The sequence below is a fragment of the Tenebrio molitor genome, chromosome 4 (assembly GCF_963966145.1).
Source record: "Tenebrio molitor chromosome 4, icTenMoli1.1, whole genome shotgun sequence".
In the NCBI taxonomy this organism is placed as follows: domain Eukaryota; kingdom Metazoa; phylum Arthropoda; class Insecta; order Coleoptera; family Tenebrionidae; genus Tenebrio; species Tenebrio molitor.
Window position 1 is genome coordinate 20,822,983 of NC_091049.1, and position 22,269 is coordinate 20,845,251.

A 22,269-nucleotide genomic window follows, 5' to 3' on the forward strand; every position below is an offset into this window, starting at 1 on the left:
CTTACTACTCCAAAGTGTGAAGATCTGCAAGTGAGAATCGAAGATCTGTAAGTGAGAATCTAATTTACCTGTCAGATTTTCAACGATCTTAATTGGATGAAATAAATTAGTAAGATAGAGATAATACAAAACAAGAGAATATACAGACTGATTCATATAACTTTCCGATCCTAACGAAATTTAAATGCAGCCAGTAATACGTTTTTCATTCTAATCTTGATTCAAAAACACGAATTTTAAACTTTTGGACATTCCTGCCCTCACAAAAGTCTCAATTATGAAAATCAGTATCGACAAAAAAAAAATATTTAAGAAACTGACTCATCATATATCAATATCATATCGACCCTTTCGTCATAGGAGCACATTTTAATTAACAAAAAATATTGCACAACTATACAAAAATGAATTGTCAAGTGATTGTCAATAATGCCGGGAGTGTCCAGATTTCATAGTATGTAAATAAAGGTATCAAGTTACGTATTACTAGCTGCATTTAGATTTCGTTAGGGCCGGAAAGTTATGTGAATCAGGCTGTATAATCTTATTTTGATCCATTTCTAACGTTAACGATAATTGTAAAATTTGAGAGCTATTAAGTGTTTATTCAAATTGCTCAATTATAAGCTGAAAAAAGCTCAATGGTGAGACGTCGCTAATATACGCAAGTAATTAGTAAGTCGGTCACAAAAAATACAATTATTTGTGGCGCCAGTTTATGAATTTAAATGTTCCTCATTTATTCATTAATTATATCCTCTCATCAAATACGAGTGTAAACTCGTGATATAATTAGTAAATCGATGATATGACTCGTGAAATCGGAGCAGCACTTTCAACTCGTTACAACTGCAGTTACATTTCGTTCGTCGATATCATCCATGATAATCGAATAATTTTTCAACTCGGTAATATTGCAAAGCTTATACAGGGTATATCACGAGTGATAATGACCCCAGCGGAATTGAAAATGCAACCCACAATACATTTCCAAAGTAAACGTGAATGGATTTTAAATATCGCATTGTTTTAAAATGAAATGATGGCTTTGCTTTCAATAATTTTATTTGTCGCAACTGACATTTACGAAAAAGTTAAAATACGACATGATCCTGATTGATGGCGAATGTAATAAAAATAATGCTTCTGCCGTTGCCCGTTTAAGCAGACAATAAACATTTTCCCAAAAACTCTTCGTTTTTTTACGAAACGAATATTCACGTTAACTTAGCAAATGTATTGTGGGTTGCATTTTCAATTCCGTCGGGCTCATTATCACTCGTGAAATACGCTGCATGTAATTTCTTGGCAATCAATGAAAACTGACTTTACTGTCGATGTTGCGTCAAAAAAGCATCTAAGTACTTATTTAATGAAGCCATTATCGTTTATTGAAAATTCGATAAAATCAACTGCTTGTTAGGGCTTTTTATTTTGTATCTTGTGTATTTACACAAATTGTTATGACACCACCGCTGTCATTTTTCCATTAAATGTGCGTAATAAATCATGTGATTGTTTAATACTTTATTTAAACATGCGCCATCCCTCACACGCGAAACCACATTACCACACACACTTTTATCCTGATTGACCAATTATCAAAGAAAACACCAACAATCAAATCGATTAGACCGTTTTCCTGACGATCCAACCCCCTGGAAGTGCCACGTTCCATCATCATTTTTTCCCGTTGTTGCAGACACGTGAGAATATGAAAGCTTCGCACGAGACCTCTCCAACACAACAAAACGAACACAACAATTATTCATCCGAAGCGGGAATTGCCATCCCCGACCCTCTCCAACTACCCCGAAACAAGTCCCCGGTGTCTGTAAAACTGATCAAACTAGAACAATAGCCAAGTTATTAACTAATTCCCGGGATTTTAGTAAACAAGTACGATTCGAAAGTCCCTTTTTATTATACACCCCACAAAAAAAAACCGGAACAAAAACCCCTAACTCGGAAACTTCATCATTAGGTACAGGGTGTTGTGCAATTTCTCCCGTTCCCGGTTATTACGAAACCTGAAATATTATCAGCCGAAGCGCTGATATTTTCATGAATTTTACAATCGGGCAATAACTTTTTTTATTAGGGCGTCATGATGAAATTCCGTATTCGCATATACGAGAGAAAAAAAAACAACCACAGGAATCCAAATATATTAAGAATGTGATCGCGCTCGAATTTGTTTCACGTCGGTGGATGTTTCTTGGGAAAAAAATGATGTTTCCTGTTGTCGACGTCTCCCCCTTTTACTCTTTTTTCTTCTTATCAAGTGTCAACATTGACGTACGCAAAGTAATCGAAAAATTCCCGAATTGGGGCATTTATATCAACCGTTCCCAGAAACAGTTTCCTCCTTTTATCGATTGCGCTTTACCCGGTGTACAATTTATTATCATTTCAATTCAATACATCTGGTGTAAGATTTTCGTTATCTTCCGAAAAGGAAGAAGACGCCTATTCTGGTCGACCGAGATAGATTGGCAAGACGAAAAGGTGCATTGTCAACAAATTGTCGATGTATCAGCTGAGATTGACATGAAAATCAAACGTGTCTCTTGTTCCTTCGAAAACGGTTAAACTGGAGATGGTAAATTTTCTCCTTCACTTTGACTCACGTTTCGCGCTTCTGAATGAAAAAAAGAAGGCCACGACTTTGACCCGTAATCCGTAATCCCAAAGACGCCTCTCCATTAATGTAACAGGAATATGGATCAATAAGTTATTCACGATCTCGACAAAGCCAATAATCAAATTCTATACCTGAATTTCGCAAGACTGCATTAAAAAGTATTTCTTTAAAACTAGCAGAAAGATCGACATTGTCACATTTCTGAAATGAGAAAAAAAGATTCAAACGAGTAAATTTTTAAGTATATCTCATCTGGGCAAACATTAAAGCGATCTATTACCATGAAATGAATTTTTGGGACCGGATGTGCAACAGTAACAATTGTCATGTCACGTAATAACAGCCTTTGATAATTATAAGTTAATCAAAAAAGCGAAAAAAAAAGTGTCGTGGATTTCCACTCCTTTTGTTTGTACAATTACGAGGTAGGTCAGACATTTCTTCTTAAACAATTAAATTCAAATTACAAAATCGATCCTTGTGGTATAATTTGAAAGGAAATTATTGGAAATAAGAAATAAACGATTCATAATTCAAGACGGTAAATTGTAAGAATTTCTTTACATTAGAAGTGTGCCACGTTTCTATTGACTCTTATAAAATATGTACACGTATCGATGGCCATTTTGTACGTTTCTGGATACAAGTTGAAGACATGATGCACTTAATTTCAAATGCATACCAGCGTGTACATTTTAAAAAGCTTCATTTTGTTATAAATATAAAAAGCCCTAATCAACGCTATTATCAAAAGAAAATTCAAAATTCTATCAGAAAAAGAGCAATATAGAATTTGAAAACTGCAAATAAATGTAAATGTAACTCAACAGTGAGTTACAATTATAATTCACACGTGAGTTATGACTTTATAACATACGCGTGATTTATAGACCACTGTAAATGTAATTCAACAGTGAGTTGAGTTATAATTCACACTTGAGTTATGACTTACAAGACAAGCGTGACTTATTGACCACTTTACTGGTTTGAAATGAGGACAATTATGACTCTATAAGTGGCAGGTGTTGAATAAAATAATTTAATGACATCATATTATAATAACATCTTCCACAAAAGTGCACACTTTCTTGTTCCTACTTATTTTGATTCAGTTTGAAGTTAGTCTCGTCCGAGTATGAATACAAAAGTTAACGTTATTTGCTGTAATTTGCCAAGCTGCATAAATATTTTTGGACCAATGCGAAAATCATTAATGTAATTGAATAGGATTTATAGATTCTAACAGTTCTCCTATACAGCCTGTCCCAGAACTGCCTCCCCATAGAAAACAGACATGTGTCGACTGCAAAATCGTTAATAGTATATTTCAAACCAAGGTAAGAAAGTGGTTTCTTGCAGACCGCAGGCAAAGATTATAAACCGAGTCGTAGACGAGGTTTGTAAGTGCCTAAGGTCTGCAAGGACACTTTCTTAACAAGGTTTGAATACAATTTTTTTCCCTACCGGCACAACTTTGTTGAAAAAAGTCAAAAAAGATGGTTATATTCGTGATTAAAACGAAAATTTTGAGAATTGAATAGTAGGCTGTGTTATTTGTTTAATTAACTTGTCATCGCATTTGAAGATTTGAGGTTTGTTCGAAAATTTGATATAAACAGGGTAAAGTAATCTACCTACCTAGCTTATCTGTTTATTTTCCAGATTATATGATTGACCTACCAACTTATTTCATTGAATTGGCTTTCATTTATCAATAACTTATTTCACTTTTGACACTTTTGACATTTGTATTTTGGTACAGTTTTACCATAAACATTTCATAATTAACTTTCTTACCTTAGCGAGAAAGTTGAATTTTCTCACCTCAAATGGGGTATCCACAGCCTACATTTCTAACCGGTAGGGAGAAAAATAAATTTTCCTCTAGTTCACATAACCGAGTTATAAAGTTTTCTATTTCACCAATCCCAGAAGCTCGTCCTACTAAAAAAATCCGACAGGTTGCTAGACAGCAAAAATAAATATTGATATCGCAACAATCAGAGAAAAGTTTACTTGGAATTTTGACTTCTAAACCCCGGCAACGCAAAATTTCCTACCTTGATGGTGCTCAACTCTGATTCGTCAAGTTTAGGATGTATTTTCTCGATTATCGCTTAAGAAAGAACTTTTTTTCTTTAAAATTCAGATTATCACATTTGCCCACATACATACTCCCTTTTTTCTCTGGGGAGGCAGTTCTGAGACACCCTTGTATGTATTCCTAACAGTAACGAAGGCCCCAAAAAAGAGTCTTGGGGTAGACCTGAAAATGTGACACCAAATGCACAGTCATCAGTTCCACCTCTTAATTACAACTGATTAAATTAATAAGATGAACTTATTACATACTTATTACAAAAACGCACAAAGTAACTTTGCATTGACAGTGGTCTAGAGCAGATGACAGATCCATTGAAGGAACTTTCTCTGCAATCTCGGCCACAATTTGAATTTCTGCTAAATTCGGATTGATTTGTAAAAACTGTTACCTGTATCGAGCGATAAAATTAATTTGTAATCGAGTCATCCATGGATTTGAATCCGTATGTCTTTTACGATTGATATGTCGAGATCTAACCTGTGTTTCAAGCTGTGTTTATTGGAGCGTGGAGTTCAAGTAACGACATACGATTTGGGATTCATGGATAACTCGATTACACATTAATTTCATCGCTCTTTACTATACTAGAGGACCGCAAAATGAAAAACTTCTTGCCATCTCTCGCTCTGGACTACATTCACTAGGTATATAAACTTTGATCGCAGGAACATTCATGTTTGGAAAAGGTTCATCCAAAAATAGTTGTAAACTGTTGAAAAACTACAGATAGTGCAGTTGTGCATTTATGAAAGCTAGATCAATTTTCTCAAGTCATATTTTTTATAATTACTAAATGGCCACAAACTTGTTTGTGTACTTTATAGGTTGAAAGGGAGCAAAATTATTTAATTTGAACAGCAGATACACTAGAGCAATTTTTCAATCTTCAGGGTGGCAGACAGCAACTTATTACACGTATCACATATCAAACAATACCTTGGCAACACAATTTTAAAATCAATATCGATGAACAATAGTTTCCACCATTGGAACTAAAAAATATAACATAACTTACATAAAATTGGAAGTACTCTCGAATTAAAATTGGAGGTACTCTCGAATGTGCCAAATTAACAATACAAACTACTATCGCACTACATAAAACTGATGGTTTTATTCACAATGTCAAAGGTGGGTCCACGAGAAAATTAATTCTGACACATTTTATGAATCACCGTAACAACCACTTGTTCGAACACATTTCTGTCAGCATTTTAGTAGCGAAACATGAATTCTTGCATTATAAAATTTTTATTACTTTGGTTACTTATTCAGTGCCGGTTTGTTCGTAATAATTTTAACTACATTACAATAGGTATTATTCAAATGAACACATTTTTAATATTTTTTAATGGAAAAAGTATAACATTTGCCCCGTTTTTTTTTGAGACAATTAGAAATTTTGATTTACTTTTTAAGTAACATCTAGATTTATAAAACATATTTTAGTCAAACAGCAACCCAACTGAATAATCCCTAGTACATAATTTTGATTAAAAAAATGCTTTTGTGTATCCAAAAACAAATGACAACATTGTATTTTAAATATATTTTTAAAAACGGACCGGTTTCCTTTAACCCTAATACTATACAATTATTGATCAAATACATTTTTTAACGATTTATTAAATCTTTCGACGAAATTATTTGTAGTTTGAAAACTTCAAGCCATGCTGATTTTCATTTAAATTCTTCTAAAATAATTTCAACACAATTCTCTTTTGGAAATATATTAAATTAAACAACCAGAGTTAGTAAAACATTCTTGTTAAAATATTTACACAACATTCCATTACCATTATTCCCGGGAACAATTGTCAGAACTTGGAACTAAAAATTAGGATTCTTTTTTAACAAAAAAATAGACTTTTGTTGAACAAACAATACGAAATTAACAAGACGCCATCAAATGACTCAGACGAAGTCAAATTTACTCTGAAAAACTACATAATTCTTTAATTCTTATTCAAAAAGCATCGAGTTTATTTGGTGGTCCGTGTGTGTTCCCGACTTGTTACCACTCGAACATGTGTCTGAGAAAACATTCAGACGTGGAAGAATATTATACATCTACTGAATGAATAATAACAATATAAGCCTGCTGTTTGCTGCAGAAACAAATATCTCATACACGAACTTTTATAAATTAAAGTTTAATTTCAGTGAACGGTTCCTCCGCTTTAAAAAAAACTGTCATCTCCTTGTAAAAAAAAAGACCGAACGAAAAAATATGAACAGGAGATTGCCTCCGAGTTCGCTTCCTGTCGGTGACTGAAGTGCTCCCAGTTTCCCAAAACTTCTTAAAATATTAAATTAGCATGAAACATGAAAAACGCGAAACGAAAAGAAAAAAGTAATCGAGAAAAATGACGTGTCCGCTCCAATATTGATAAACATCCCGGAAACTAATAAAAATCGAACCGTAAACGACACGAGTTATCAATTGTCCACATTGTTGCTTTTGCCTTATTTTCCCATACAATATTTCCTTGTGGGCCATAATTTAAATTTAATAAAACGTCAAAAATAACGATTTATTTTATCTTTAATTTTATTACCACGATAAATTTCAATAATAATTCCTTGACGTACAATGGGAGCATAAAATATTGGAAAAATGATGTATAGATCGAAATAAACGTCGTTTAATTTATGTGGATAAGCGAAATGATACCTGAACGAAAATTACCAGAAACGACGAAAAGAAAGACCGGATCGCCAATCGAAGCGAACCCTAATGATCCCAAACAGAAAATCGTATCGGATTTCGGTACGTGTTCCACCTACAACCACCATTAAATTCATGCTGTGCTCGTTATTGCCCAAAATAGGCATCGACACTCGCATTAGATGAAATGTTAAAGACTACTGATGTAACGGATTCGTACCGAAACTGTCGTGACCTACCACCAAAAAAAAAAAAAAAAAATCCTCCCATCTTTGCAACTTGGAGAAGTCTCGGACGATTAGTCGGTGATCGGTGCATCCATCCGGAGAGGCAACGACCCCACTTCGATTTTGAGCAGATATCGACTCCCCCCGCATTCATCACATTTAAAATTGGCAAGCATCATTTTCAACTCAGAAAAAAAAATCCAATTTTTGATGGAATGAAACGTAAATCAACATTCTCCAACTTTGAGACGTTCGCCTTTTATGAAGTGTGGAGCGTGATTTCCGAGTCAAAGCTGACAAAAATTGGTTTTTGTCAGAAAAAATATTCTCAAAGTAGACAGAGTGTGGTGCTCGTGATATTCCGAGAAGTGTTGACAATTAGGCCTACACAAAAAAAACGTACCTAAACTGTTCAAACCTTAAACCAGTTTTTATGACCAACCTTGTACCGAGGAGGCAAATATTTGCTAAATACAAAGTGCATTTCTTCCTCTTATCGAAAGGTTTGCTATAAATTATTAATCTATCATCTAAACCAACATTTCTCGGCGTTTCAAAAACGCGGTATCGTATTGACTTTACAGATAAAATGTACCGACAAGTGAGCATTTTGGCTTAATGCACACAAAGAGAAAATTCAAACAAGTCGCAACTTTTGAAAGAAGCTTTGCGAAACGTTTCACCGATTTCCCGGTATTATTTATGTCGGGTTTACACGAGCGCACATTTTTACCATTCTTTGATCAGTGATGTGTATTTTTTCGAAAAAAAAAACACCAACAAAATTCCGTCTCCTATTGAAAAGCGACGACACATTTAAAAAAAAAACACAAACAAGTAATTATAACCGCACAAGCCACCAATTGTTTTAACCACACCGATCCAAAAGCCATTTTGATTTATTCAACGAACATCACAAAGCAACAATTATTCACACCAGAACAAACTTGATTTAATACAAAGTACTTTATTTTTAGTTGATGCGGACGCAAAAAAAAGAAAACCCGTTTCATTGAAAGTGTTTAGTGAATCGACGATAATTTAACTCCTGCTGTATTAGATTTGACGAAATTATGTTGCAAAAATTCGCACGGCCAGCTCTCTTCTCCTCATCTGCTTTTCTAATTCGAATTTCCACACGGAATGAGCCACGAAACGACGTCATTTTCGTCTTTCCTACGCTCGATTGCCGAAAAATGCACCGGCGAAAAAAACCGTAACTTCTTTTTTTTGCAAATTTACAGTTTCACGAAATCGACCGTGCCGAAAATTTCACGGCTCACTCGGACAACCTTCGGTTTTCAACAAAAACATTTCACAGAAACCGCGGATGACTCGGTGGCGGCAAGAAAAATGCAAATTACAGCCCGCCGCCCCGAAAAGAAGCATTTTTCCGCATATAATGGCTCTTACCTCAATATAATAACAAAGTACGAACCGGACACAAACCGTAATTTACTATTTTGTATGAACCATGAGACTGCCGAAGCATGTTATGATAACCTGATGTTAGAGCTAATTACAGACTCATTAAGAATTACTTAGTACACCAAAGTTAAATGACGTGGAGAGTTACGAAAGTAGGCGATGGATCGAGGTTCATTTATTTTTAATTGTAATGTAACCTCAAGTAAATAAAAAAAAACATTCGTTGAATGGCGATGTGATTGGATTGTTATTAACATTACGGTTGCGCGCTTTTTTTTTTTCAATCACCTTCTACTTCTATTTGAAGAAGCATTTGTTAACGAAAAAACTCTTTGAAAAAGTCAAAAGACAAGAAGCGAAGAAACCGTCTGCAACGGTCACCGCTTTTGTCATTGAGCTCGTTATTCGTCACGAAGAAACCCAATTCTTCGCCTTTCACATTTTGACAGTACGAATCCTTGCATCGGTGTCTCTCTTTGTTCATCGTTTATTGGGTTCAAGAACGTTTCGATATCGTCACTCCTTCGGATTCGGTATTGAAAAAAATATAATAATCATCGAGATCGAAGTAGGCCCCGAAATGGCTTTTTCCGAAAGCAATATGTTGCTTTATAATATGACACCTCGTCATAAAAATAAATAACTTTCTGGAAACGGGAGAAGGGAAAAAAACTCGGTAAATTAGTAAGTTTTTACGACGCCTAGAAGGGAACATTCCGTCCTTTATATTCCACCCTTAAATCTTAATAATTTCTTGTTTGGATATCTGTCCCGGAGTAACTCCAGAACATCACGCGGCTACAACTTTTTTAATTCCGTCTCTGATATATTATTTTGTTGGGATTCTTTACGTGCAGCAAACTCGTAATGAGATACTACTAAGTTTTCTTGGATCATTATGAACAGAATCCGTTAATTATTCTGTTTTATTTATGACAATATTTCTGGACTTTTTCCAGACATGGCAGACCCTATGGTGCAATGATAAATAGCGGTAAGAAGTCCGTGCACGCACGGGAAATTAATAGCCAGCTGAGGGTCCATATGAGGATTCCCGGATCTTTATCAGCCGTGTTTTACATTGTGTCATTTTAATAACAAAACTGGAACGCAATAAATCCTTTCTTAAAATAAAACCCGCAATGTCGCCTCAAAATTTAAGAACTCTCAGTTTTCACCACTCATTGGAAAAAAATGTTAGGTATACATATAAAAACTGATATTTTGAAATTTTAAACAAATTCTATCATTTTCAGATTTTTTTCTAATGTATATCACAAAATAGTAGGTATGAAGAGAATTCTCTCAGTTACTGTTATTCCGTTGTGGCTTTCAATAGTCTTTAATTGTGTATCAATTATGGTTTCATAAGATATTTTATGACTACTTGTGGTAAGTTAATCGAAGCACGCTTGGCCTAATCTGGAACTAACGGAAGTTACTAATAAGTAAAAAAAAATTGTTTACATCATTAAGCCGTGGTATGGAGTGTCCAATTTTCTTTAACAATTAAAATTTCATTAAACAAGTCTTCACGGTTATAAAAATAGTAATTAAGAGATTATCTACGTGCATGTCTAATTTTACAAATTCTAAATTATTATCTCATTTGTTCCGTATTTAAATTTGGTAGAAAAATATGATAAATGGCCAGTGCACTTTTAGTTTCCGTTTTCACTATTCCCATTGTAGTGATTGATTAAAAAAAAAGTGAAACTTTACCCTGCATTAAAAATTAAATAAACACATAAATACACAACAGTAGATCGTATGAAATGAAGCAATTACTTTCAAATATTTGTGAAAGTGGTATTCGTTAATTTTTATGGAAGACATTATTCTCGATTACTTTTTGCAGTAGAAACTTATTTCTGATTCGGTGTTGGCATCAAAATAAAAGAATCAAAATACTCCACCAACAAACCTTTTATAAATTATCACATTCATTATACACTGAATATACAACATCCTCTTACATTTTTTTAGTTTTAGTTGCTAATCGCATAGGAAATGAAACTTCCAAACACTCTTGACCTACGGATTTCTATTCGTTAGCAGAGAAATGCGAGAATTTTAGTTATCTAAATTGAGAATTGTCATGCTTACAAATGACGATTTGATTATATTTTACAAGTTTTTGCACGATTTTAGTGCACATATTCCATTTAAACCGAAGCTTCAGTAAAAACTCTATTAATTCCAATTTAAAAGAACTTATGCGGTAATCTTTGCTTTCAGAAAAACAAATATAGTACGAGGAAATGCATTCAGAACAATCTGCGATTAAAACATAAGCTTTTTCATTGGCAATTACTCACGAACAATCAATAGTAGTTTATTTAACGAGCTCGTGGGTAAATTGGGCTTTTTTGGCATGAGTGGACCAGTTTAAAACGCGAGTGAAACGGGCGTTTTAAAGGCCCACGAGTGCCAAAAAAAGCCTAATTTACACAGGAACGAGTTGAATTCAACGTTTTTTTTGTTCGACGAGCCCCTTCAAATCGCTTAAAATCTTTAAAATTAGCTTGACGGTTCGTTTTGGCAAGTTGTGACATTTATCAAAATCCGTCCACACGGGAGAAAATTCTCAAATTCTGACAGTCGAACAAAAAAAAACCGATTATAACAGATACAAGAGCAGTAGATTTTCTCCATAAAACAAGTTATTAACTAATTTTAAATATAATTATTCATATTTAAGTGTATCTGCCAACGTTGTATTTTAACCACCATCAAATCTTCACAAAAATATTGTATACAAAGGTGTATACTTAGAAGTCACACATCATATATTTTTACAACACTAAAAATGCTAATGTAATTCGAATAACCTAATTTTTTTACGTGTATAATAACAGCTTGCAGAATTAAGTTATCAAAGGTAATTTATTATTCATATCAAGTCTGTGAGGCCATTTATTACTGCATTTTATCTGGTGTAATGCGTTTATTCAATTAATAACAAATGTCGATATTCATAAAATTAAATATTACACAATACGGGCAATTGTACTAACCACAATATAACACTGACCAAAATGATTATTATTAAATAATGTAATATTGTAAACACTGTCAACAAAAACCAACATTTTTAAATATTAGTTCTGCTTCTGAAAAACGTCCAATTACAACTTAAAAAAAAAACTATTATGGTGGTTGCCACAATTAATTTCTAATTATTGTTCGAGTTATTCACTGTGTAATTAACGTAGTTTATTACCTGCCTTTATTAGAACATTAATTAATTTTACAAATTCGGACCATCATTATCATAAATTTAAATAAGTGAAAAAATATAAAAGTTATTGATCCCACCCACCTGACATCAAGAAATATAAATAAAATTACATATGTTAAAGAAACTGTACTACATTTCACTTTTTTTGTGTAAAACATCTACTTATAGTAATAACGAAAAAAAAAGCAAAAATCGTTACATTTCACTCCTGCGTAATGTAAATGAATGCACCGAATAGTCGAATTATAAGAGTGCATTGAAAACAATTGAAGTTGTCACACCGTTTTGGCTTTGGAAACGTCAAATGTTAGATTTTTAGTTAGTCGTAGAAAAAATAGTATATGGACATTACACATAAACTGTCTTTTTGACTTATGAAAAAAAGTACTACGTTATGTACTTGTTGCATTAATTACAATGTTAACAACGCAACTTTGTTTCACATATAAGGCTTGTCACGATAACTCCTGGACACTTTTATAATACAAAAAAGAGACAAATCAAATGTGTTTAAAAATTCAATTTAGAAGTGTTGGATTCTCTCATGGGTTGTGACCTTGGAAATATCTGCGCGAAGGCGGAGCGATAAACCAGTGAAAAATCTGTAAATGAAAACTGAAGACGTGGAACACCATCTACGCTTAGAGATTTCTACGAGACGAAACTAACGTAACGAATGACGATGTTTTCCGGTCGGTTTGTAGCGCCTACTTGAGACCGATATTCGTCGTTTGCGTAGATATGACTCATAGCCCATGAGAAAATCCAACACCTCTATCTTCTTCAGGGGTCAATCATTTTAAATTTCTCCTTTATTCTGATTCTTCACTGTTTTAGTTAACTTGAGACTTGCTTTTAAGTCATTCGGGGCATTTCATCCTTTTGCAACGAAATGTACATACATTCCTTTCCTTAAGCCAATTTTGTGCAAAGTCGGGATTAGAGTTTGCCAAATCAGATCACACCGTGTCCATTAGGACTATATTCTCTAATTCTAATTTACGTATTTCTAACGCATATTACATTTAGATATTTGTAAATTACAACCGACAAGATTTTTCTTTTCAAATCCCTTGCTTACATTTAAATCCGAGGCGCTTAGCTACGCTTATTTGTCACCTCCGTAAGATCCATCATTCCCAGACGTCTTTTGTAACATCTGAGATTACTTTTGTTTAATACATTCCAAATACAGCCTCCGGCAACAAGAATTTTTCAGTTAACTTACAATGAGAAACGCCAACTTTGTTTTCACTCTTGGCATTTTCGTTTTTAGAGTTCACGTTTCATCTCCTACAAAGCAAAACGCAAAAAACACTTGATTAATATTTCTTGTACCTAACCGTAGATACAATTAACAGTCGAGCCAGAACTACTCTTCTCAGTATTACAAATTTAAGATGACAACAATATTGACTACTTTAAGCCTACTTAACCAACGAAGAAATTTAATCAAAAACCGTATTCTTAAATGACGTACGTAAATTAAACAAACTGCTGGACAAGCCCCACGTCTGTTAAGACATTAATTACGCTAAATGGTTGACAACTCTTAAAAGTACAACTACAAAAAAATTTAAAGAAGAAAAAAAACGTGATTACATTAAAGATACACACTATATTAAGGAGCGGATACCACGGACATACTTTTATTTGAATTGCACGGTGTAAAGTTCCTCCATTACCCATTCCGCCCCATAATAAATTAATTCTGTTGCGCCGTCCACTTTTCCTCGTTTTTCTTACGGAAAACGCAAGACCAGAACTCGAACAGAACTTTATTTATTAATTTCTAAATAACGACACTTCCGATGCGATACTCGTTTATTTGGCAAAACTTCCGAGACTGGTTAAAAAAAATTCTTCACACAAAAAAAGAAACCTCCGAACCCTCTGTCCTAAGTGGTGGAATTACGCTTTCGACGACTTCGGCAATGAGCTGTGACATTCCCACCACACACAGTCAAGACACCCCGTATCCAATGTAGCGTAAACCGGATGATTCTTTTCACTGTTGGAATCTCCAGAATTGGATGTTGGCAACCGAAAATCGCAAGAGAGAGCAATCGATTCGCTCCACCCCTGCTAATATACTACTCCACCGGTCTGTTAGAAAATAGAATTACACAAATTGTGGTTACGGAAACGTTTGAGGAAAACCAGAGCGTGATCGGGAGGCCGTGGAAGCGGTATTAAACGAAAATTGGTCATTTGAAAGACACCGCCGAAGGGAAAGATCCGCTTCATAACCCTGCCCTGACACTGTGCTCGGAAAAAAATCCACAGTCGATCGAGCGCAAAAATCACACCCTTTGCAGCTATGAATGCCTCCACCTCCGTCTGGTCAGCTACGAATTAAAAAAATCAATTTTAAACTGCAACCGGGATAAATTCAACGAATACAAAATACGGCACACAATTAAGTGGGAAATTATCTGCACTCGCAAAAAACAAATTTGCATAAAACGAAATTTTCCGATTTGAGTGCAATTTACATATTGTTATACTCTTGACGGTTTGATGTTTTTTTTTTCAAAATACACTATTTAATACGTTGCGGGGAATATTACGGATGGACACAAACTGTTGAATGTTTGCTTTCCGAGCTAATTTACAGCGATGGAAACGATATGAAAGCAATGCCGACTCTGGAAAACAGCAATGTTTCCAAATTTATATCGGTTTACATAATTATTTGATGCACAGATAAGTTTATGCTCGTATTTTTTATGTTTCACTGATTTCACAAAAATATTTACATAGTCAGAGTAACGTTTAGTGCTTAAAAACATAACAAAAAATTTTCCTTTCAACTACAAGACTTCAAAAGCTTCAAAACAATCATAGTATCCAACATTTTCCTGAAACGAAATTTGCATTACGCAATTTGATTTAATCCAATTTACTGATACAGCTTTTCACTAACTGAATTATTATTATTATTATCACATATTATATCCCAAGTGCAAAATTTTTTTGCTAATGAACGAAAACATCCATAAATAAGGTCAGAAGACCAATTATTAGCAAATAAGAGCACGAGACGAAGTCGAGGGCTTTTATTTGATTATAATTGGTCTTCTGACCGAATAATTTATGGATGTTTGAGTTCATTAGCAAAAAAATTGCCGATATCAAAATTTTGCACGAGGGGTATACGGCTGATTATTTCCTGAATAGAATGAAACCAAACGCATTATTTCCAATCCTTTTGTGCCACATGTGCATTTTAGAGAAATTTTATCGGGTTATTTTTTGTTTTCTCGTTTTGATTGGTCAATATTTGTCACGCAATTGGTTGCTTTATGATTTTTCCTTATCATTCTGAAAACTGTTACAAAACTTTACTAGATTAAAGTGTGAATAATTAAGTCAGAGAATTAATAAATAACAAAAAAGGCGAAAGTTGCAGACTAAACGCATTGATTTCTTTGCTTTCCTAATATATTTTACGTGTTATTGGTACATATATGTAATTTCTTTCCACTACACTATAGTTTCTGTTATAAAATTGTACATTACAAATTTCCATAAGAAAATTGAAATTGAACACTATGCAAGGTAGCATCCTCGGTAAACTGATCTTCACTACAATAAATGGAAAACATGAAGGTAAACTCGGGTATCTCGAAAGAGGCGCAGCCGAGTTCCTCCTGGGGTCACAAATTTTGGGGTTTTGTAGCAGGTAATGAAACGTAAGGAATTGGCGAAAAGAAATTATCTGGTAATTTAGAATGATATTGCCTTTAATAAAATATTAAATTTAAAGATTTCTTGGTAACTATATTCAGTCATAGACAGACTTCTTACAACAAATGATTAAAACCCTGTCTTATTTGGTTAAAGAAGTTAAACACCTATATTCTGAGTGAAAATTACCAATATGTACCGTTTGTCTTTGCTTTTCTTCCTAGTAAGAATAGTCCTGTATATTGCTACATGTGGAAATTAATTATGGGAAAACGTAGGGAGTTTAATCTTACATTTGAACCAAAAGAGAGAAACGTATTTAAGAAAAATAATTATAATATAATCCGGCTACCACCTGCCGAATACCTGCGGCGGTAATCCCGACAACTTCGGGAGGAACTCGTCTCTTGAAAAGTTATATGCAGGAAAAGAAGGGACCGCCGGAAGGAACTCGGATACGCCCTTGAAAAGACCTATTTTATTTGTACAGTATTTACATCACCGAAATTTCTAAAACGCACCTAAAGCACGTAAAATTATATTCAAAAAAATTGGATTATTAAAAAGCAGTTAAAGTGTGAACACCAATCGCAATTTAACGTTCCGAACAGGCTCCCACCACATTTTTCCCCACAACAAAAAAACTTCAATTATTTCTACAACAGTCTACCTCAGTACAATTACGTTTCCTTTCGATTACTAAAAATACCGTGTTATTATCTTTTTTTTTTCACTCGAATGATACTCTCATCTACGCTTTAAACAACTACAATAGTCAAAATTTGTGGTGAAATTTTGTGTTGTGAAACAAACCTGGTAAACCGTAACGTTCGCGGCAACATTCTTACCGTTTGTTGACACAACCTTATTTCAATATGAAATAACTACTTCTGCAAATATGCATCAAGCATATCACTTTGCATCCAACAGCGAAATGTCATAAACAAAGACCTCCTACTCTGCTGGAGATTCTTGTGCCTCATTATCTATCATTTTTATTTACACAAACTGAAACTATCCCAAGCTGCACGTCTGGAGAAACTCACCGTAACACCGGATGCGATATAAACTGGAAATAACAAACTAGATGGATCTTGCCTAACAAATATCCCAGGTATTTGTAAAATTATAATTTATAATCATTCGATTCCATAATGAAAATATCGACTCATTTCAAGCTTATCTTTCATCATTATAGAATTATTGAGTTAAGTGAAGCATTCTCTGAAGCAAATGCAATCGGAACCGGGATACCTCAGGGTGCCGCTTTAAAACTGTTACTATTTCACAATTAAAAAACAACTCGAAGGTTCTGACACCGGAAAAAAACTAGTCAACCCCAAACTTTGTCTTGCATTCTTTTAGAGCACAGGGCTCGAATCCGCATTGTTCTAAATGTTTTTTTGTGAAATCTTCGACATGTATCTAATCGACCTCCGCTCTGCTTCGTCATTTTAAATGCTCCAGTATTTCAGCTTCCCTCGAGAGCCAAACGAACATCAATTTCGGAGCCGGATAGAACGACAAAATAAATTCAATGATTTTTTTTTACGAGAAATTTCGGATCCAACGGTGGAAATCAACACAATATCCACGGCGCTTTCCATCGGAATTATTTATTCAATCTTCGTTTCAAGGATCGTTAATACCCACCCTCCCTTTTGAACGCGTAAATTCGCGTTAACTCTAATCCAATAATACGGAACAATAATTACAGTAATTTCATATGAACATCGTCAGTTTTTTTTAATCGGATTTCGTTACTGCCTGTTTTATGCTTTCGACGTTAATGTTTATAGTCTTTTCCTGTATTCCCTCCTAATCAGGAATCTAAATTACGTTTCGACACACAAAAAAAAAGGAGGCGCAGCTGTTGGTATACCCTTTAATCCTTCCGCAGCTGAATGAAATTATTAAATTGACCTTGTTCAAACAAGAAAAAAAAACGCGCATACGGTTTGGGCACAAAAGTTTGACACTCAACCACAGCTTGTCACAACACTTAAAAGCTCATCATCCGAGTTTTATCGCTCGAAAAATTTAATTACAATCTAGATTTTACAACCACCTACATTATTATTACAACTTCGCCAACTCGGAACGATTCCATTCTGCCCAACCCACGTTTCGACATCGATAGATCACAAAATGTGTTGATTTACACAGTTTCGACATTTTTTTTCCAGGAGTTGCCGGCCTGAGAGACCATCTCGAGACTTTCACTTCTATAATTAAAATTATTTATCATAATAGATTTTTTTTCGGCTCGTTTCGAGCACAATGGCCTACTAAAAACCGTCGTTGCACAAGAAAATTATGTAACCGACCATCTTCTCCCCGTTTGCTTGTCCATTTAATTTTTTCGTCTTTTTTGCCGCACGCACGAAAGTAAAGAGGCAGAAAAAGTTGGGAAGATTTTTCGGGCGCACTCGCATGTGACACGTTTAATTAAAAGATTTCGCCGACATTGTGTTTTCTTAAGGAACTTTGTCGAGAAAAAATCGTCGACGTTTCTAATTAGGCAAAAGACGGAAATCCCGCGGAAAAAATTATTTCAAGAAGATATCCTTACTGTCCCTTTGCTTTAATTGTAAGCTGGGATGTCGTAGCGCTATAAATAAACGTTTTACAAGGGGCTCACTCTCTCCCCGTGACACTGGTAGATAAAATTTATGACGTTTTTTATGAAGTATTAAATTACTTCCAGTTTCAAGTCTGGTACCGTTTGAAAACGACCTCTTTTCCTTGGTTACGGTTGGTGCAGTCGGGAAAAAACGCATAAATGTTTAGAAAGGATATAAACAAAGATTGAGACCAAATGGGTGCTCTGCCGTTACCGTGCTTATCTCGACATTTGACAGATTTTCAAGTGCCGAATGATTCCAAACTGCTTTGATTCCAACAATCTGTAACATTCAACAAATATTTTTGTGCAAATATGAGACCGGATTAGCTGCAACAATCTACAAAATCGATTTGTCGTCTTTATGTTTATCAAGAGAAAATTAAAAATTTATTCTTCAATTACTGAACACTATTTCCGAAGAAAGATCACATAACTCATCTTTTATTCAGCACTTTGGGATGTTTTTAACCCTAGCGGTAAACCTTTAATTTATTTTTCAACGACTGTATTAAAAATAACTGCACAACCCTCGTTCCTATTCCGATAAAAATAAACATTTTTATCTTGCGCTTGACTAACAGTTAAAAGTTTCTTTACCAACAAAATATGATTAATATTTAAAAATTTCGGCTAACCACAGTTAATTATTTTTATTTAAAAAATATGAAATGCAGTGCTGTTTTTCAAACGTAGGCTCTGGGACCCTGATTTTTATTTAAAAACCAACAAGATCGGACTCCTTCTTCCCTCATCTCGTCATTCTCAACAATTAAGTAAATTAATGAAAAAGAAACATTCGTAAATAAGACACCCGGCAGGTATTCATAAACGTAAAATAAAACACTACGCCCCCAATCTCCTTAGGTATTCATAAAAAAATTATAAAGCGCTTTTACTTTATCCCGAATTTCACATCGAGTGTGAAAAAACGAGCTCGTTATATCGCGAACATTCCAAACATTACAGAATAAAAAATTACACAACGAAAAAAATCGTATCTGAAGTTGTTCTCTTGGAAAAAAATACAATTACAAGCCCTTGCTTTTTTCTACCCTCGATCATGATCCAAAAATAGGAAATCATCTCGTCATCCCGACGTTTATTTACCCGAAGTGCTGTTATGAAATTCCAAAGAAAGACGAAATTTACATTTAATTAAAATTTTAATTCGTCTCGGAAACGTAAGCGTGGTAACGTGCACTCGATATTTTTTATCAGTGGTTTTAGTATTTACAAATTTTAACAGTTGGTAATTTTGTTTCAAAAAACAAATTAACCGATTTGAATCACATTCACGGTTTAACATTTTACTGGATGCTGTGGCAGTACAGCGGCTCCCAACAGATGGAAACAACGACTCCACCGATATTTTAACAGGTAATTGCCCGATCTCGGACAAATCTGAAACATTTTACTGCAATCTCCGCAGTTAACATTTTTTCCCGAAAAACTTTCTCACGATTCAACTTTCAAACTGTTGCGAAGGTTATTTAAAATTTATGCGACAGTGACGACCCTAATCAGTCTCCGCTGGTATTCTTCCGAAATTACCAACTTGTTTCCTAGATTTCTACTTTGAATAAAACAACACTTGATGCCTGGAAGTTTTGGTCTACACATTCGTTTCGATTTTTCGAGATCATTAAAAATTAAAATTTCAATTTGTGGTGGTAGTAGTTAAAAATTATCTGGATAGGTTGTTTCGGTGATTAAATTGATGTTTGGACGAGGTGTTAATAGAAGTAATTTTTCGGAATCTCGTGAACAGCGAACGGGGGCGAGGGAGAACCCTGAGACTTCGTCGTCTGGAATTTTAACAACTTTCAAATAACGTCCCGGTCTCGAATGTTTGAAGAGTTATTAAAATAATGACGCTAAAAAAACAGTTTAAATTGCTTCAAGTGGCGTTTGAGAGACGTTATCTGTTTTCCCCGAGACAAGCCCCGATAAGGATATCTTCTTCACATAAAAAAGCGTGGGATGTGGTCTTGAGAAAAGTTCAATTGCATGTTTGGGGTGAGTTTCGTTCGTTACTTACAGAGTAGTCTTTTCGCTGAAATGGGGTTCCAGTCTTGATAAATATCGAGGGGAATCTGCAATGAAAAAACGAGTTGCGTTACTCTGAAAAGAAAGGAATCTTGAGCAAAAAAAAATTAGATTTTCGGCGAGAAACCCGTTTTACGGCCGCAATAAATCGGGCCCGGAACGAAACAAAAGCGAAGTAAAATTAAAACTTTAGAAACCGATAAAGCGTGCCGTAAATCGATAATTTTAATAAAAATTGAAAGAAACCCCAATAAATCAAAACTGTGGACCATGCAAGTAGTGCCGACATTGTTGTCGAATACGCCCAAGATTCTTCGTGTCCTACTTAAATTTTTCAATGAAAACCGTCGCAAAACCGCTCCCGAACACCGCCACACTCGCGAAACTTACGTGGTCGACTCCCAAGACGGCGGCCGAGGGGCGTCGGGTGTCTTGAGGGTGGAAATCGGGCGGAAAACTCAACAGTAACACGACTACACTTCACATCGTCGACAATAAAAGACAAAGAAACAACATCACATTTTTTAAGCACGTTTTTTCGACACTCTCGCACTACAGTCTCATCAGAGAACACCCGTCCGAGACACTCAGGTTGTTCGTTTGCACATTTGTGCAAGTCTTGTACCGGCGTTTACTTTATTTGTTTGTTATTCGGAAAAATTAGCATCGGGATCGGCGACATCAACGAGACCTTCTCGTCGCCATTTTGTATATTTTTCGAACAGGTCTGCCAACGTGAATGCCACTTTCACCAAAACCACCATAACTAACCGGGCGACGAGGCGGGCCGAACAAGCACGATCGCGCCGACGAACGACTCTTCACCATAAATCAGAAATTAAATTACCATCATTGTGGCGCTCAACCCAGAATTAAACCGTACCATTATTGTTATTAATTAAAAATATATTTGCATGCTTGCATCGACGCGGCATTAGTGTAATGAACACTGCGAATTTGGACAGGGCCGGGCTGGCGCCGCCGCAGCACAGGGGCGGACTGATTAATTAAAATTTTAAGCCCCATCACTCTCGCTAATGTCACGTCACATCATTAATTTAATTTTTCATTTGCCGACTTCGGCTAATCAGATTCGTCTCTAAATCTGATTAATTTTCTATTTGATTGGCTGAATATTTCACGAATGCGGCTTATTCTCTGACCGGAAATGACCCTCGCCTCGTTATTTATTTAACCCTTCGTCCCACAAGTGTATCGCCAGGTATTCAATATGTTGGTAAGTGTTATTAAAAATCGATAAAATACCTATCCTTTTACCGCCATTCCGTTTTATTTGTTTGACACAATTCTACCCTGTCAAACGTTAATTAATAATAGATATATTTCGTGTTATTTACAGCTCCCAACTGCACTTGCTTACGATTGATCCACTAGGTGGTGAAATAATTTCACAAAACAAAAAACTAATAAGAAAAAACTTAAACAAAAATACTTCACAAAAAAACACTTTACAGAATACTTTGTCCTAGTTACTAATTTAATATTAAAACCACAAACAAACAACTGCATGACAATTCTATTTTAAAAAAGAAATCAATCCATTATCCACGTTTTCTAAACACTTATTTAATATT

The 22,269-nt window shown here is 34.8% G+C and overlaps 1 protein-coding gene across 1 annotated transcript in view; it reads right to left on the minus strand.

Annotated features, from left to right (window-relative positions):
• LOC138127488 (uncharacterized) overlaps nt 1-21,505 on the minus strand; it is a 47,462-nt gene extending 25,957 nt beyond the window's left edge. Inside the window, exons 1-2 of the mRNA XM_069043534.1 lie at nt 21,065-21,505; nt 20,667-20,721 (exon numbers count right to left, since the gene is read on the minus strand). The gene's annotated coding sequence lies outside the window, so the exon portion shown is untranslated. The remainder of the gene's footprint in view (nt 1-20,666; nt 20,722-21,064) is intronic.
• Nucleotides 21,506-22,269: the final 764 nt, after the last annotated feature.